The sequence below is a fragment of the Papio anubis genome, chromosome 15 (genome assembly GCF_008728515.1).
Source record: "Papio anubis isolate 15944 chromosome 15, Panubis1.0, whole genome shotgun sequence".
In the NCBI taxonomy this organism is placed as follows: Eukaryota; Metazoa; Chordata; class Mammalia; order Primates; family Cercopithecidae; genus Papio; species Papio anubis.
Window position 1 is genome coordinate 3,882,221 of NC_044990.1, and position 15,296 is coordinate 3,897,516.

The 15,296-nt window shown below is 45.5% G+C and overlaps 1 long non-coding RNA gene across 2 annotated transcripts in view; it reads left to right on the forward strand.

Moving 5' to 3' along the window:
- LOC116270547 overlaps positions 1-5,537 on the forward strand; it is a 69,112-nt gene extending 63,575 nt beyond the window's left edge. For both annotated transcript variants that reach the window (XR_004178622.1, XR_004178623.1), the window contains one exon: positions 686-5,537. This is a non-coding gene — a long non-coding RNA (uncharacterized LOC116270547). The remainder of the gene's footprint in view (positions 1-685) is intronic.
- Positions 5,538-15,296: the final 9,759 nt, after the last annotated feature.

A 15,296-nucleotide genomic window follows, 5' to 3' on the forward strand; every position in this document is an offset into this window, starting at 1 on the left:
TTAACGCAATTCCAAATGGAAGAATGGGAGGAGGAAGCACGGTTCTCAGGAATCGCAGGCCTCTGGGGCACAGTTTGAGCTCCAAGTCTTTATTTCTTGGTTATCACAGGCCGGGCGCGGTGGCTGAAGCCTGTAATCCCAGCACTTTGGGAGGCCGAGACGGGCGGATCACGAAGTCAGGAGATCGAGACCATCCTGGCTAGCACGGTGAAACCCCGTCTCTACTAAAAAAATACAAAAAACTAGCCGGGCGAGGTGGCGGGCGCCTGTAGTCCCAGCTACTCGGGAGGCTGAGGCCGGAGAATGGCGGGAACCCGGGAGGCGGAGCTTGCAGTGAGCTGAGATCCGGCCACTGCACTCCAGCCTGGGCGACAGAGCGAGACTCCGTCTCAAAAAAAAAAAAAAAAAAAAAAGAATTCGTTGTATATTAGAATTCTGAATAGGCCTGGTGGAGTGGCTTAAGATTATAATCCCAGCAATTTGAGAGGCCGAGGCCAGAGGATTGTTTGGGGCCAGGAGTTTGAGGCCAGGCTGAGCAGCGTAACGAGATCCCATCTCTACAAACAACCACAAACTATTATTAAAAAAATAAAAATAAATTTTAGAAAATTCAGAATGACCAACACTTCCATTCAGGGTTCTAACTATTGATACAAAGAAACATATGTATTTTTTTTCTTTTAAGCCCATGATGTGAGACAGTCATGTTCCGGGCAGTTGCGAGGCATCTCCACCACAGCACCTCTCCTCACCCTCCCGTCTCCAAGTGAAAGCCAGGCTGTGGGTACTGGCCTGTTGACAAGAGAACATGGAAAATGGAAAGGATGTGACTTTAAGGACTCTTTGGACACAGTAGAGTGTGTCTAAATTTCTCAATAAAAGGCATATTTTATAAGCAGAATATAAATATTCAACATCCTGGCCTTGGACCCGCTACTGCGTTCCTGTGGCGGGAGGCAGCCAGCAGCTGGGGGGCCTGTGCAGCCCTTCCCCGCCCTTCCCCGCTTCCTCCAGGGGATCCTGCCCGCCCCCCGCTGCCCTGCCCACCACATTATTTATAGGACATGTCTCTTGCTTTCTGTGGAAAACTGTTCCACTTAGCTTCCTACAGGGATATTTTGGGACTGGGAACCTTGGTTTTTGATTTTTCCTTTCTCTACCTTGTGTAACACAGCTCTAATTCCCAGTTCTCTTGGATTTTCTCTTCTCTCCTGCTGCTCTTCGGGCTGAGAAACAGGAATTCTCTTTTACTGTTTTGTTTTCATTTTCTGAGACATGTCAGTAGCTAGAGCACAAACTTGTTTTTCTCCACGATATTCTTATTTTAGATACAAAGCATCAAGTGTCTGACGGGCAAGAACATTTCTGTTTACTTGCGTTTTATAATCACGGAATTCAGGAGGGGTCTGGCAGGAGGGAAGGTAGCACAGAGTTTCAGAGCTAGGATTCTGCCTCCGTGCCATGATCCACAAAGGAATGTGTGATAGAATTTGGAAAATCACTGCATTTAGATGCAAATACCTAGTGAACTCTAGGCCGCTAAAACTTCTCAACCACTCAGGCCATGGCTGATTCACGTGGAGTTCCTGCATAACAAAATTCAGGTAGAAATGATCTACGAGAAATAAGTACCAACGCCTCCTATTGGAGATGGGAAATTGGGTGAGCTGTTCTTACCTGGGATCTCGGCTTTCTTACCTGGCTAGAGGTGGGGAGGGGAAATGCACCTGCTATCTAAGCACCCTTAGAGGCTTCCCTTGCTACTACCTGGGTGGGAGTGTTTTTCTCTATGGCCACTAGATGTCCCAGGAGCACCCACTTTTCGGCTGAGCTGTCTAAGACACCTGGGGCTCCATCCTGTCGTCCTTGGGATCTGCTGATGTGAGGAAGACAATGTTTGGGTTTCGCTTCTGTATGACTCTGGGGCTGCTGTCTCAGCCACTGAGACTCAGACAAGAATTTTAAGACACCAAAACAATCCCTTAGCTTTCTTGATGGCTGTTTGAAACCAACAGAACCATTCACATTTTCAGGAATGGATTCTTGTTAATGCCATGAAGTAGGAACTTACAAGGGGTTTTCCAAACATTAGTGAACTCACAAAGGAAGTGTTATTAGGGGGTGTCGATGTGCTTGAGGCATAGAGAGTCTGTAAAAATGAGAGCACCACAGCTGTCTCTCTGTCCTTGGCCTGACGGAGGCTCCTGGGTAGCTCTGCCCTGTGGGGACACTCTGAAGAACAGGCACCCTGTGCTAAGGGCCACCGTGAACCATGGGGAGGGCAGCATGGAGGAGGAGGTGAAGAAGCCCACAAAGAGGGGTCAGGTCAAGGACACCATGAGAGATCCTTCGTCTGCCACTTCTAAGGCCAGAAGCCCGGAGTTCCCATCACACCCCACAGCAACCATGCAGCGTGAGACCGCTGGTTCATTTAGCCAGGAAAAGGGGAGAAAAGAGGATGCAACAAGACATGAGGATATTTCATATTAGCATCAGTGGTTCAAGCGATCTGGAGAGTATGTTAACAACAGGCTTTACGGATGGAAGGAGTCAACACATTCCTCTGTGAAAAGTCCTCTAAAATGGTAGAGCTCATGGTTACGATAGAAAGATTGGATGACGGGCACCCCTCAGAATGTCACAGATGTTGAAACAGTTGAATAGAGGAAGTTAGTCAGTTTGTATCAAATGAATAAATAGGAAAAGTTAAAACTAGAAGTGATGGAGGAATAAACACAGTGCCCAGAACAGCCTCTGTGAATATCTACTATATGTCCGCTTCAAAGTGCGTTAGGTCCCATTTAGAGATTCTTTGGAAGTTCTGGAAAGGGGTGGACAGACAAAGCTCACACATCTGGTTAACGACGTAGATCTGCATTTCAGCTTTTCAAGTCGCAAAAGAATACACTTACCTTAGATTTGTTATTCCATTTCCATACAAGACATATGATGGGGTTACCTGCTCACCTTACATGCCCCCATGGCCCTCTGTCCTTCTGTCCTAAATGTCACTGTCTATTATATATGTTTGACTGTTTCTTCTCTTCTGCAGTGTAAGTTCTGTGTTGTGTGACTTGCCTGCTGCCGTGTCCACAGAGCCCGGCACAGTGTCTGGCACATAGGCGAGAATATATATGCATGGATGTATCTTGAGTGGATGGAAGGAATGGCTTCTTTGGACAGCCCTGCCTTCTTAACTGTGAATAGATGGTACTTAGAATGAGAAGACTGTCTCTTTTGGTGGCTTTGTTTTTTGGAGAGGAATGACAAAAAGACAAGTACATTGCTGTGTGTGTCTGATGAGATTTCCAAGCTGATCTGGCCACAGGTCCAATTCTGCCCATCACATCGTCCTGCACATAAAATGAGCGTGGCCTTCCTTATCCTTGACAGGGGAAGGGGAATTGGAACTTCTTAATCTAGGCCACTTCTCGGCCTGTGGCGCTTTGCACTCCCACTGCAGCTGTCGGTCCTTTTGGCAAAGTCCTGAACTTTCCCCTCTATCTGCAGAGGGGCCTCTTCAGTTCACTCCTAGTGAGGTGGTCTTCTGATGCTATTAGATGGAACCCCTCAGGGAAGCCAGTGTTGACAGGGCATTTTCTGAGTCCTGTGACTGCATCCATATGGGACTGGGTGATGAGGGATGTTCTGCATGACTCTCTTATGACCAAAGGCACTGAAAGGACTGGTGCAGGGCTGGGAATTCGATTTACCTTGTTGGGGCATAAACTCTACTTCTTTGTTTTCTCCCCACCCTACCCCTATCCCCAACCTCCAACCATCGTGAGAAGTGTTACTTCCTGAAGACAGGCAAGCCCGGCCTTTTGGAATTGCCACACCATATATATGTGTGAGCTCCTCTCTTGTCTCTGAGCACCTTGACCCTAAACCAACACTGCGGTCAGGTGGGAGAGAAGGTTCAGAGCCCAGCCTTCCCCTTGGGGGTCCAGGGAGGACTCGTGAGAGGAAGCTAGGCTGAGAGAGACTCCAGATTCCCTTCCTCTCTTTTAATCTCAGCAGCTGGTGTGGAAACTCCTCCCCGCGCCACCCTAACTCCATGTTACTATATCTTCACTCCATGGATGCTATGGTAATGGACCATGGAATGCACAAAGGAGATGTTCATGGCCAAATTCAAACCTGGCAGTGTCATTCCTGCCTCATACACCCAACCCAAGATGAGGTCTCATCTGGCCGGGCTGTGGCCCCACACCTGATCCCTCATTGGAGTGTTACGTCTTTGTATTTATTTACCTTTACATAATTATGCAGCTACATAAATTTAGTTATTGCTGGCCATGAAACCAAACCCAGAAAGCTTACATAGGGTGACATCTTTTGATCATAAGTGGCAGGAAGGATTCTAGTGTTGGAAACTCTCTACCTGATATTGTTATCTGGGTATCAGGTTAGATTAACAATGATAATAGAAAACCCACTCACCTGATTCAGTCACTGTTTAAACCCCCTTAATTATATCAACTCACTTAATGCTCACCACTATCCCTTCAGTAGGTAATTCTGATATCTCCATTTTACGTCTGAGAAAATCGAGGCAAAATCGAAAAGCTTTAGAGTTTCTGCCTTGGGTGATTACTATATATGGGACAAACGAACAGCTCACACATGTGAGACTCCTCTGTGTGCCACAGGGCTACACATTACTTAGAACAATTGATGACCTGATTGGACATTCTAGCAGAGGAAATTACTAACGTTGTCACTTTCTTGGTGGGAAACTCATGGCTTCAAAACGGTCTACATAATCATGAAATTCAGATAATTTATTAGTTGCTTATTTTTAAGTATGATAAAACATGCCAGGTCAGTAAATAATAGCTAACTATTGGGGGCATTGTCTAATTGCTCTTCCTTATGATTTATGTTGGGGGGCTATAGGTTCACTGGTTGGCCTGTCAGGTAGCAAGATTTATGTTTACACAAACTTTCCAGAATGTCTTCAACCCCACAGAAGTTATCTTTCAACATCACCTTTCTTGGACAGCTGTGCATTTGTTTACCCCAGTAATGATGCCAGCTGTGTCACATGGAGACTTGCAAGCTCCAGGACAAGGGCCATGGTCTGCGTTCTGTTGTAACCTCACCACCCAGCACAACCCTTGGGACTTGGTGAATGTCAGAAAAAAAAAAAAGCTTGTCTTTGGTCTCTCAGAAGATTGTTCTCAGTACTCATGTCAGGGCAGTGCCTTGTGTTTTTCACTTGATTTCCAGTCTCACTGGCTACACTTGAATCCAAATAAGCTTTGGCTGTATTCAGAAGACAGACAGCTGGCACTGCCAAGTCATTTATACTAATGCTTTCGTTTCTGAGGTGGAATCCCCAAAGGAGGAAGACAAAACATTTCTGAGAGGCTACTATATGCTCAGGACACATACTTTCATTTCCATTATCTCATTTAATCTTCTCATTAGTGCTATCAAGTAAGTATAAGTGTGTCCATTTTATAATTGAAAAAACTAGTGATTCTTGCACACTGATTTTGTACTCTGGAATTTGCTGAAGTTGTTTACCAGGTGAAGAGCTTTGGGGCTGAGACTATGGCGTTTCCTAGATATAGGATCATGTCATCTGCATACAGATAGTTTAACTTCCTCTTTTTATTTGGATGCCCTTCATTTTCTTCTCTTGCCTGACTGCTCTGGCCAGGACTTCTAATATTAGGTTGAATAGGAGTGGTAAGAGAAGGCATCCTTGTCTTGTGCCAGTTTTCAAGGGGAATGCTTCCAGCTTTTGCCTGTTCAGTATTATGTTGGCTGTGGTTTTGTCATATATGGCTCTTTTATTTTGAGGTATGTTTCTTCAATACCTGGTTTATTGAGAAGTTTCAATGACATTCTTCACTGAACTACAAAAAGCTATTTCAAATTTCATATGGAATCAGAATGAGCCCAAATAGCCAAGGCAATCCTAAGCAAAAAGGACAAAGCTGGAGGCATCACATTACCTGACTTAAAGCTATACTACATGTTTTGGCTAGAGTAACCAAAGCAGCATGGTACTGGTACAAAAACAGGCACACAGGCCAGTGGAACGGAAACAGAATAGAGAGCCCAGAAATACTTACAACCTGCACACCTACAACTAACTATCTGATCTTTGACAAAACTGACAGAAACAAGCAATGGGAAAGAATTCTCTATTCAGTAAATGGTACTGGGATAACTAGCTAGCCATATGAAGGAGATTGAAGTTGGATCCCTTCCTTACACCATGTAAAAATTTAACTCAAGGCAGATTAAAAACTTAAATGTAAAACCCAAAACTGTAAAAACCCTGGAAGACAACCTGGGTAATACCATACTGGACACAGGCATAGGCAAAGATTTCATGACAAAGACGCCAAAAGCAATCACAACCAAAGCAAAAATTGACAAATAGGATCTAATTAAACTTAAGAGCTTCTGCACTGCAAAAGAAGCTATCCACAGAATGAACAGAAAACCTACAGAATGAGAGAAAATATTTGCAAACTGTGCATCTGACAAAGGTCTAATATCCAGCGTCTGTAAGGAACTTAAGCAAATTTACAAGAGAAAAGCAAACAACTCCATTAAAAATGGGCAAATGCAGCTGGGCATGGTGGATCACACCTGTAATCCCAGTACTTTGGGAGGTCAGGAGTTTGAAGTCCGCGTGGCCAACATGGCAAAACCCTGCCTCTACTAAAAATACAAAAATTAGCTGGGCGTACTAGTGCATACCTGTAATCTCAGCTACTCCAGAGACTGAGACAGGAAAATCACTTGAACCTGGGAGGCAGAGGTTGCAGTGAGCCGAGATCACACCACTGCACTCCAGCTGGGGCAACAAAGTAAGACTCTGTCACAAAAAAAAAAGTGGGCAAATGACATGAACAGACACTTTTCAAAAGAACACATACATGTGGCTAACAGGCACGTGAAAAAAAGCTCAATATCACTAATATTAGAGAAATGCAAATTAAAACCACAGTGAGATACTATCTCACACCCGTCAGAATGGCTGTTACTGAACTGTCAGAAATAACAGCTTCTGTCAAGGCTGTAGAGAAAAAATGCTTATATACTGTTGGTGAGATCATAAATTAGTTTAGCCATTGCAGAAAGTAATGTAGCAATTCTTCAAAGAGCTAAAAACAGCTGCCGTTTGAAATAGTCCCATTACTGGGTATACACCCAGAGGAATATAAATCATTCTACCATAAAGCCACATGCGTACAAATGCTCCTTGTAGCACTGTTCAACAATAGCAAAGGCATGGAATCAATCTAAATGCCCATCAGCGGTAGACTGCATTTAAAAAATGTGGTATATATACACCATGGAATACTATGCAGCCATAACAAAGAATAAGACCATGTCTTTTATAGGGACAAGGATGGAGCTGGAAGCCATTATCCTTAGCAAACTAATGCAGGAACAGAAAACCAAATACTGTATGTTCTTACTTATAAATAGGAGCTTAGTGATGAGAACTCATGAACACCAGGAAGGGAACAACAGACAATGGGGTCTACTTAAGAGTGGAGTGTGGGAGGAGGGAGAATAGCAGAAAAAAATAATGAATACTAGGCTTAATACCTGGGTGATGAAATAATCTTTACAATAAACTCCTGAGTTTATTTATATAACAGACCTCAAATGTACCCCAAACCTAAAAGAAAAGTTTTTTTTTTAATTAAAAATTTTTTTAAAAAAAGAAAAACTGAGGCTCAGAGAAGTTAAGTACCTCACCCAAAGCCACACAGCTAGCTGGTATGTTTTGGAACTAAGTTTTAACTTAGATATCTTTAACTCAAAGCCTACTTTTCGCGCTGTTGCTGCCTTGAGGCAGAGGTCGAGAGGTGTTATGTGCAATGGAATTGTCACTGGATGGAGACATGACCCACCCATGGGGGTATTTTGAGAATCACAGTCAGTTGCCTGGGTCCCACCAGGCCTGCCGCTCCAGAGCTCTGTGAACCTGGGTCACCTTACCTCTATGGAGCCGCACTTCTTATTTGCAAAATAGAGGATGGGGATCAGGTGACGAAGGAGCTTCCATCCAGTTCTAATTTTCCGTGTTCTTATAAAAGTTGGGCTTCAGTGTGGCTGGAACTGTGTAAGGAAGACCCAGTGAAGTATCTTCATGACTGAGCCTGAGCTGCACTGCATAAGGGGTTGTGGGGTTGTGTGTGTATGTGCATGTGCGCCATGTCTGCATGTGTCCACATGCATTTGTTACCTTCTATCCTTCATAGCCCTTCTTGAAGACTGAGAGGAGAATCGGGATTTTTAAACTTCGATTTGGAGTGGGTTTTACCAGGCAATTACTTTGGAAACTGTTGCAAACTGCATGCTTGTGGATGGCGTTCTGTGGTCATGATCCTGCCATCTGACAGTGCCAGTCTCCAAGTTAGCACAGCCAAAGTGCCCCATGGGGGTTGGGGGGAGACTCAGGACAAGGGACACACTTCCCAGCACCTCCTCAGAGTTTACGTGCCAGCAACCTTGAACCATAAGGCCTTTCTTTGTAGCCGGGATAACCAATTCAGACCTCCCAGTGAGCACTGGCTGGTGGAGGAGCCAGGAGCTTCCAGAGGAGCCGGGATCTCGGTGGGCATCTGGCACAGAGAACCCATCCAGGTGGAGGCTGTCAATTCCCAGAGACCACATGCCCTGCCCAGTAGCACTTCTTTCCTCATAGTCTGTGAATCTTAGGAGCTAAAGACGATCACTGCTCCTGCTGACTTGCCCTTGGGAAACAGCCAGTGCTGCCTAGAGCTGGCCGCTTTGGGGAAACTTGAGCAATGCTTTGTCCTCCCAGCTGCTGATGCAGCTCATGCGTATAGACCGTTGGTTCAGGTGGGTTGAACCCATGCCACAGGTCTGCCACATGACATCGGATTCTGGCTGTTCTGCTCTGGACACCCCCTCCTCACATCACACTCAAAATAAAACCCAGAGACCAGGCCAGGTCCTCTGAGGGCCTCTGCCCCCTCCAGCCTCTCGTCTCCCACATCTGATGCTTCCTCAGCATGTATGGGCTGGAAGCGTCCACCTCTTCAGTCCCCTGCTCAGATGTCCTCCCTGGGATTGGCCTCGGGGTCCCCTGCCTGAGACCCAGCCCTGCCCTCTGTCCTCAGCCAGCCTGGACCAGGCTCCTCCTCCCAGCGCTCACCATGCAGTGGCCCCAGGTCTGCCCCACGTGAGGGTGAGCTCCACAGCCAGGACCTGGTTTCATTCTCATCTGCCTCCCCTTTGCCAAAGCGCCATGGGCACAAAGAGAGCACTCAGTAGGGATGCGTAGGAGGAGGGAGTGAAGGATCATATGTGATTTTTTAATTGACAAATAAAAATTGTATGTATTTATCATGTACAGCAGGTTTTAAAATTTGCACACATTGTGGGATGGCTAAATTGAGCTACTTAACATACACATTCCTTCGCATATTGATTGAGTGATCACAATGCTTGGCGCCTCTGGCCTCTGACTGCCATCCTCTCCCCTGGCCTACATCCCTCGGTGGCCCTTCCTCCCAAACTTGCCTGCCAGATTCTCCGGAACCGTCTCTGCAGGAAACCAGACTCCCCCATGTCATCACCAAATGTTCCTCCACGTCCTTGCTGAACTGAACCCTGGCCGCCACCCAAGAACATGGCTTCCCTGAGCCCACTCAAGTCGGGGCGGCTCCTTCCCCCACATCCTCCTCAACTCAGGGTCCGGAAGAGGCGGCAGCTTCTCCTTGCTGATGTCTCACCCGTTATAAAACAAAATCACAGAAAACAAAACAGAAACCTGCTCTCCACAGCACATGTCATCCAGCCGCCTTCTCTTAGTCGCTGTGCTGAGTTTATGTCCAGTTTCCTTCCTCACTCATAGGGATCAGGGCCCTCCACTCACCATCCCAGCATTCTTCCGGGAGACCCCAGAGACGACTTCCTGAATGACCTGAGGTCTGCGTTCCCTGCCTGCCTCCTTTCTGAGAGGCTGCTGCCTCACTGTGTGGCCTCACCGCCCCCAGTGGGTGCCTCTGGAGCAAACGTGTCCTGGATCCGCTCTACCTCTACCATCTTCTTCAAGTCAGCCATTTCTCTCTCTGACCATGCCCGCCTACCTTTCTAGCACTTTCTCTTGTCCGTGTTCACTGCACCTGTTCTCCAGCCTCATCAGGCCACTCTGCCTCCAGATTATTTCCCCTGTGAATGGACCAGCCTGTCACAGATGACTTAATGAGTTCTAAAGCTCACAGTACATCAGTATAACAACAGGCAACAAAGCTACTGGAATGGCTACAGTCTCAGTTTCGTCAAGCTCACATTTTATGAGTTAGTGACCAGACAACATTCAGATTACATTTAAATGAAGCACAGTTTAAATCAATGGGAGAGCAGTAACCTCACAGTGGAGAAACCTGACTGCAATGGACTAAATGTTTTTGTCCCCCTGAAGTTTATATGTTGAAATCCTAACCCCTAGTTATAGGGTGTTAGGAGGTGAGGCGCTTGGGAGGTCACTGGGTCATGAGCGTAGGGCCCTCATGAATGGGATTTATGTTTTTATGAAAGAGACCCCAGAGAGCTCCCACGCCCTTTCTGCCATATGGGGACATAGCAAGAAGACAGACATCTACAAACCAGGAAGTAGGCCCTCACCAGACACTGAATGAATCTTCTGGCACTTTGACCTTGGATTTACCAGCCTGCAGAACTGTGGATGCACCCCCTATATTCTGCCGGCGCAAAGCCCGGTGCGGTATTTCGCTTATGCAGCAGCCAAACCGGTGTCGCTGGTGCCTCTTCTTCATCAGTGATGAAGGCTTGCATTCACTCAGTGATGAAGGCCAGTAATTTCATCAGTGATGAAGCATTAGTGCATCATCAGCGATAGTCAGCATCACCAGCGATGAGGCGTCGGGGTATCACCCAGCGGATAGCTGGGTCAGGTATCAATGCGATGATACGCACCAGTGATGGGTCGCACCCAGCGATGTCATCCGCATGAAGCGTCAGTACCATAGATTAGCGCATCATCAGTGATGAAGGTCAGTATCATCAGTGATGAAGGTCGCCAGACAGTCGCATCATGATGAAGGTCGGGTCAGCATTCGCGATAGCGCCCGCATCATCGGCATGAAGCCAGTCAGGTAACACGCGATGAAGTCAGTATCATCACCAGTGATGCCATGATATGCCTATAAAATCAACAAAGGAGCCGTGATTCACCCAGGGTAGGTATTTTTCTCAAAAACCCTCTTGTCCAGTCTAATTATAAGAAAAACATCAGACAAACCCATACCTGATCAGCAAATTCTCAAACTTCCAGTTCGGCTGGAAAGCCTGGCGGAAACCGTCGCAGACCGTTTGCAGACCATATCCGGATAATGAGGTGTGTTCAACATTATCCCGGGTAGACCCCACGAGACACGTTATGTAACTTATTACGATGAGGCTTCAATGGGAAACCTTTAAATCTTATAACCGAAGCAAAACCTGAAGATGCTCTATCACCTGTCGGGGATTTCTGATAATGCACATGGAACATCAAATATGATCACGATAACCGGGCGGGTGCCAGGAAACTCAGGTGACGTTCTACCACCGGGCATTGCCCATTTTTAGTTTGAAGGTGATCCCTAAACTTCTCCCATGTGCTGAGCTTCAGAGTGGGGTTTTGATGTGTGTGGTGGGGAGGGTCGTATGAGGGGTAGCAGATGCGAGGCAGAGCATGTGTGGGAGGACTGTGAGCCTCCTTATGTTCCTCCACTGCACAATTCTGTGTAGTAACAGATTCCAGAAGAAGTCATAGACGCTCTGGAAATGCAGCCACTGGTAACTCTGAATCTTAGTCTTACTTTTGAGCAAGTCTTACCCCAGCCAACACTGAGAACTCACTGACCGTTCAAGACAGCATGGGATATATGAATGAATATTAGCAAGTAACATGGAATTGGATAACAAAAATATAAGCTCCTCACAAGACTGAGAGAGAGAGACATCCCCTAAGCCACACCTGACTAAATATATAAACAATTTATTATTGATGAATGGATGGAATTAACACTAGAATCACATGGTATTGTATTTGTTTCATAGATATTTATGATAGTTTCATAGGTATTTATGAGAAAGCTAAGTTTGGTCAATCGTAAATAGTTCTTTCGACAGTGCTGTGGGTTCCGTCATTCTCAACTAAGTTTTTAAAAATATTTCTAAGTTCTAAAGCATGGGCTCTGAAGTGCAAATACTTGGGTTTGAATCTCAGCTCTGCCACTTAACAATTTATCTTGTCTTGGACCCCTTAAGTAATCTGAGCTACCTGTTGTCACAGGGAAACCTGAGATTGGTCTGGCCTTTCTAGGGCAGTTGTAAAGGTTAAATGAGATAGCACACCTGAAACATTTGCCTAATACTGCTAAGTACATAGTATGTATGAAGCAAATGTAATCCATTACCATTATAATTGATTATGAATTGTTAAAGGTACATACCTATGTTGTACCTTTAGGTTACACGTGGACCAAGGTAATCGTTGAATTAATCAGTCTGTGACCAGAATGGGTAAGACCAGGTGAGGAAATCCATCGGCTCACCCCAAAATGCCAAGCCCCACCAGAGGATGGTGGCTTAAACAGGGTTCATTCCTGTCCAGATATGTCCCACCTGAATTTCACATGTACCTCATTTCACCTGACCCTCATCACAATGCTTTGAAACAAGCATGCTTTCCCCCAGTTTGCAGATGAGGAAACTGAGACTCAAGAGTTTAAAGGATTTGCCCAAAGTCATACGGCCAGGAGGTGAGACTGCCAGAGCTTGCACCTTCTTTTCCCAGTTTCAAGCCCAGGACGCTTGCCATGGTAGACCAGCTGCCAAACAGGCCACCCTTTTGTACCACCGTGGGACAAACCCATCTTTTAGCTGTGCATCAAAGCAGAGGCACTTCTCCAAGGCAGGAGTGCCTCACCCATGGAGGGGGACAGCAGGTGCCCACTGTGCTCACAATGGCTCCTTTCATGCCAGTCCCTGCCTTCATGGGCCAGGAGGGGTCTGTTTTCACCCCTCAGCCCCCTCTCCCCCTTCATTCCCCTCCTCACTCTTTCAGACAGGACTCTGCTGCTTGGCACATGCCATGGCTTAAAAACAGGGAGCAGGCTCAGGTTGACAATGCCAACTGCACAGTCAGCCTTCAAACTCCAGCAGGCATCAGCCCTCTGTGGCAGCCAGATGCAGAGACTCAGGCCAGATCTGGCAGACTGGCATACAGCCATGGAACCACAACCTAGGGAAGGGCAAAGCACACCACAGAGAGGCCTGGGGTTTCCATTTGCAAGATAATAGCTAAAGCGACTTCTCTTAACCTCACAGTCTTAGAGCCCAATGCATTTCTCTTGTGCCTTCCTCAGTATACCCAGTTCAGAGCTAAACTGGAAGCAGATGAAGTTGGTTGCATTTCTTTCTGTTCCCTCTTGGCTGTGATCCAGCACCCTCCAGCTCCATGCCGCCCCACACCCCACCAAGCTGCATAGACTCCCCAGCCCGGGCAGTGCTGCCTGCCCAATCTTTATACTTCAGTCTCAGTCTTCACACTTTTCCCATCCCTGACTGGAACTCTACTCAGTTATGACTTCCATGAATAAACACCAGAATGCAGATAGCAAATAGCTAGAAATCCTGCGAATCCCATGTCCCCGCCTCTTGTTCTATACTTCCTGAGCTATATGTACCCTTTGTAAGTCAAGGATCATAATTAGGTCAAATAGGGATTTAGTCATTAAACTTAAGAGTGTCAAAACTGGGTGTCTTCATAAAAAGCAAGACATAAAGAACTACTTTTCCATTAAATACCAAGCCCACATTTTTGTATACATCAAAAATACAAGTAGATTCAAGAAAGTTATATAAGTAAATTCATAGTGATAGAGCTGTAATAAATATCAAATTTAAAATCCATTGAGATAGAAAATTGAAACTAATATTTCTTTTGAAGTTAACAGTGTGGAAAGCTCTATGCTCCATCACCTCAGGAACAGAATCTTGGGGTAGAATAGGCTGCTGATTTGACCTAACATGCACGATTTCTTTTTGTTTTGTTTTGTTTTTGAGATGGAGTCTCGCTCTGTCGCCTAGGCTGGAGTGCAGTGGCACGATCTCTGGTCACTGCAACCTCTGCCTCCTGGGATCAAGTGATTCTCCTGCCTCAGCCTCCTGAGTATCTGGGACTACAGGTGTCTGCCATCACATTTGGCTATTTTTGTATTTTTAATAGAAATGGGGTTTCACCATGTTGGCCAGGTTGGTCTCGAACTCCTGACCTCAGGTGATCCACACACCTTGACCTCCCAAAGTGCTAGGATTACAGTTGGTTTGTTTTTAATTAAAATTTTCTTTTTTTTTTTTTTTTACTTTTATTTTAAGTTCCAGGGTACACGTGCATGTTCATTAGATAGGTAAACTTGTATCATGGGTGTTGTACAGATTATTTCATCACCCGAGCATTAAGCCAAGTGGGCCTTAGTTACTTTTCCTGATCCTCTTCTCCTCTCACCTTCCACTCTCCAACAGGCCCCAGGGTGTTTTTTCCCCTCTATGTATCCATGAGTTCTCGTGATTTAGCTCCCACTTATAAGTGAGAACATGCAGTATCTGGTTTTCTGTTCCTGCTTGTTTGCTAAGGATGATGACCTCCCTACAGAAGACATGATCTTATTCTTTTTTGTGGTTGCGTAGTATTCCATGGTATATATGTACCATACTTTCTTTATCCAATCTGTCACTGGTTGGCATTTAGGTTGATTCCATGCCTTTGCTTTTGTTAATTAGTGCTGTACTGAACATACATGTGTGTGTGTCTTTATAATAGAACAATTTATATTCATTTGGGTATGTGCCCAGTGATGAAATTGCTGGGTCAAATGGTATTTCTGTCATTAGGTCTTTGAGAAGTCACCACACTGTCTTACATAGTGGTTGAACTAATTTTACACTTTCACCAACAGTGTATAAGCGTTCCTTTTTCTCCACAACTTGTTCCTTCCACCAGCGTCTGTTTTTTTTTGACTATTTTGACTAGCATTCTTACACAGTAAGAGCCTTAGTAATAGTCATTCTGACTGGCGTGAGATGGTATCTCATGGTGGTTTTGACTTGCATTTCTCTAATGATCAGTGATACCGAGCTTTTTTTCCTATGCTTGTTGGCCGCATGTATGTCTTCTTTTGAACAGTGTCTGTTCATGTCCTTTTCCCATGCTTTAAGGAAGTTGTTTTTTCTTGTAAATGTGTTTAAGTTCCTTATAGATGCTGGATATTAGACAT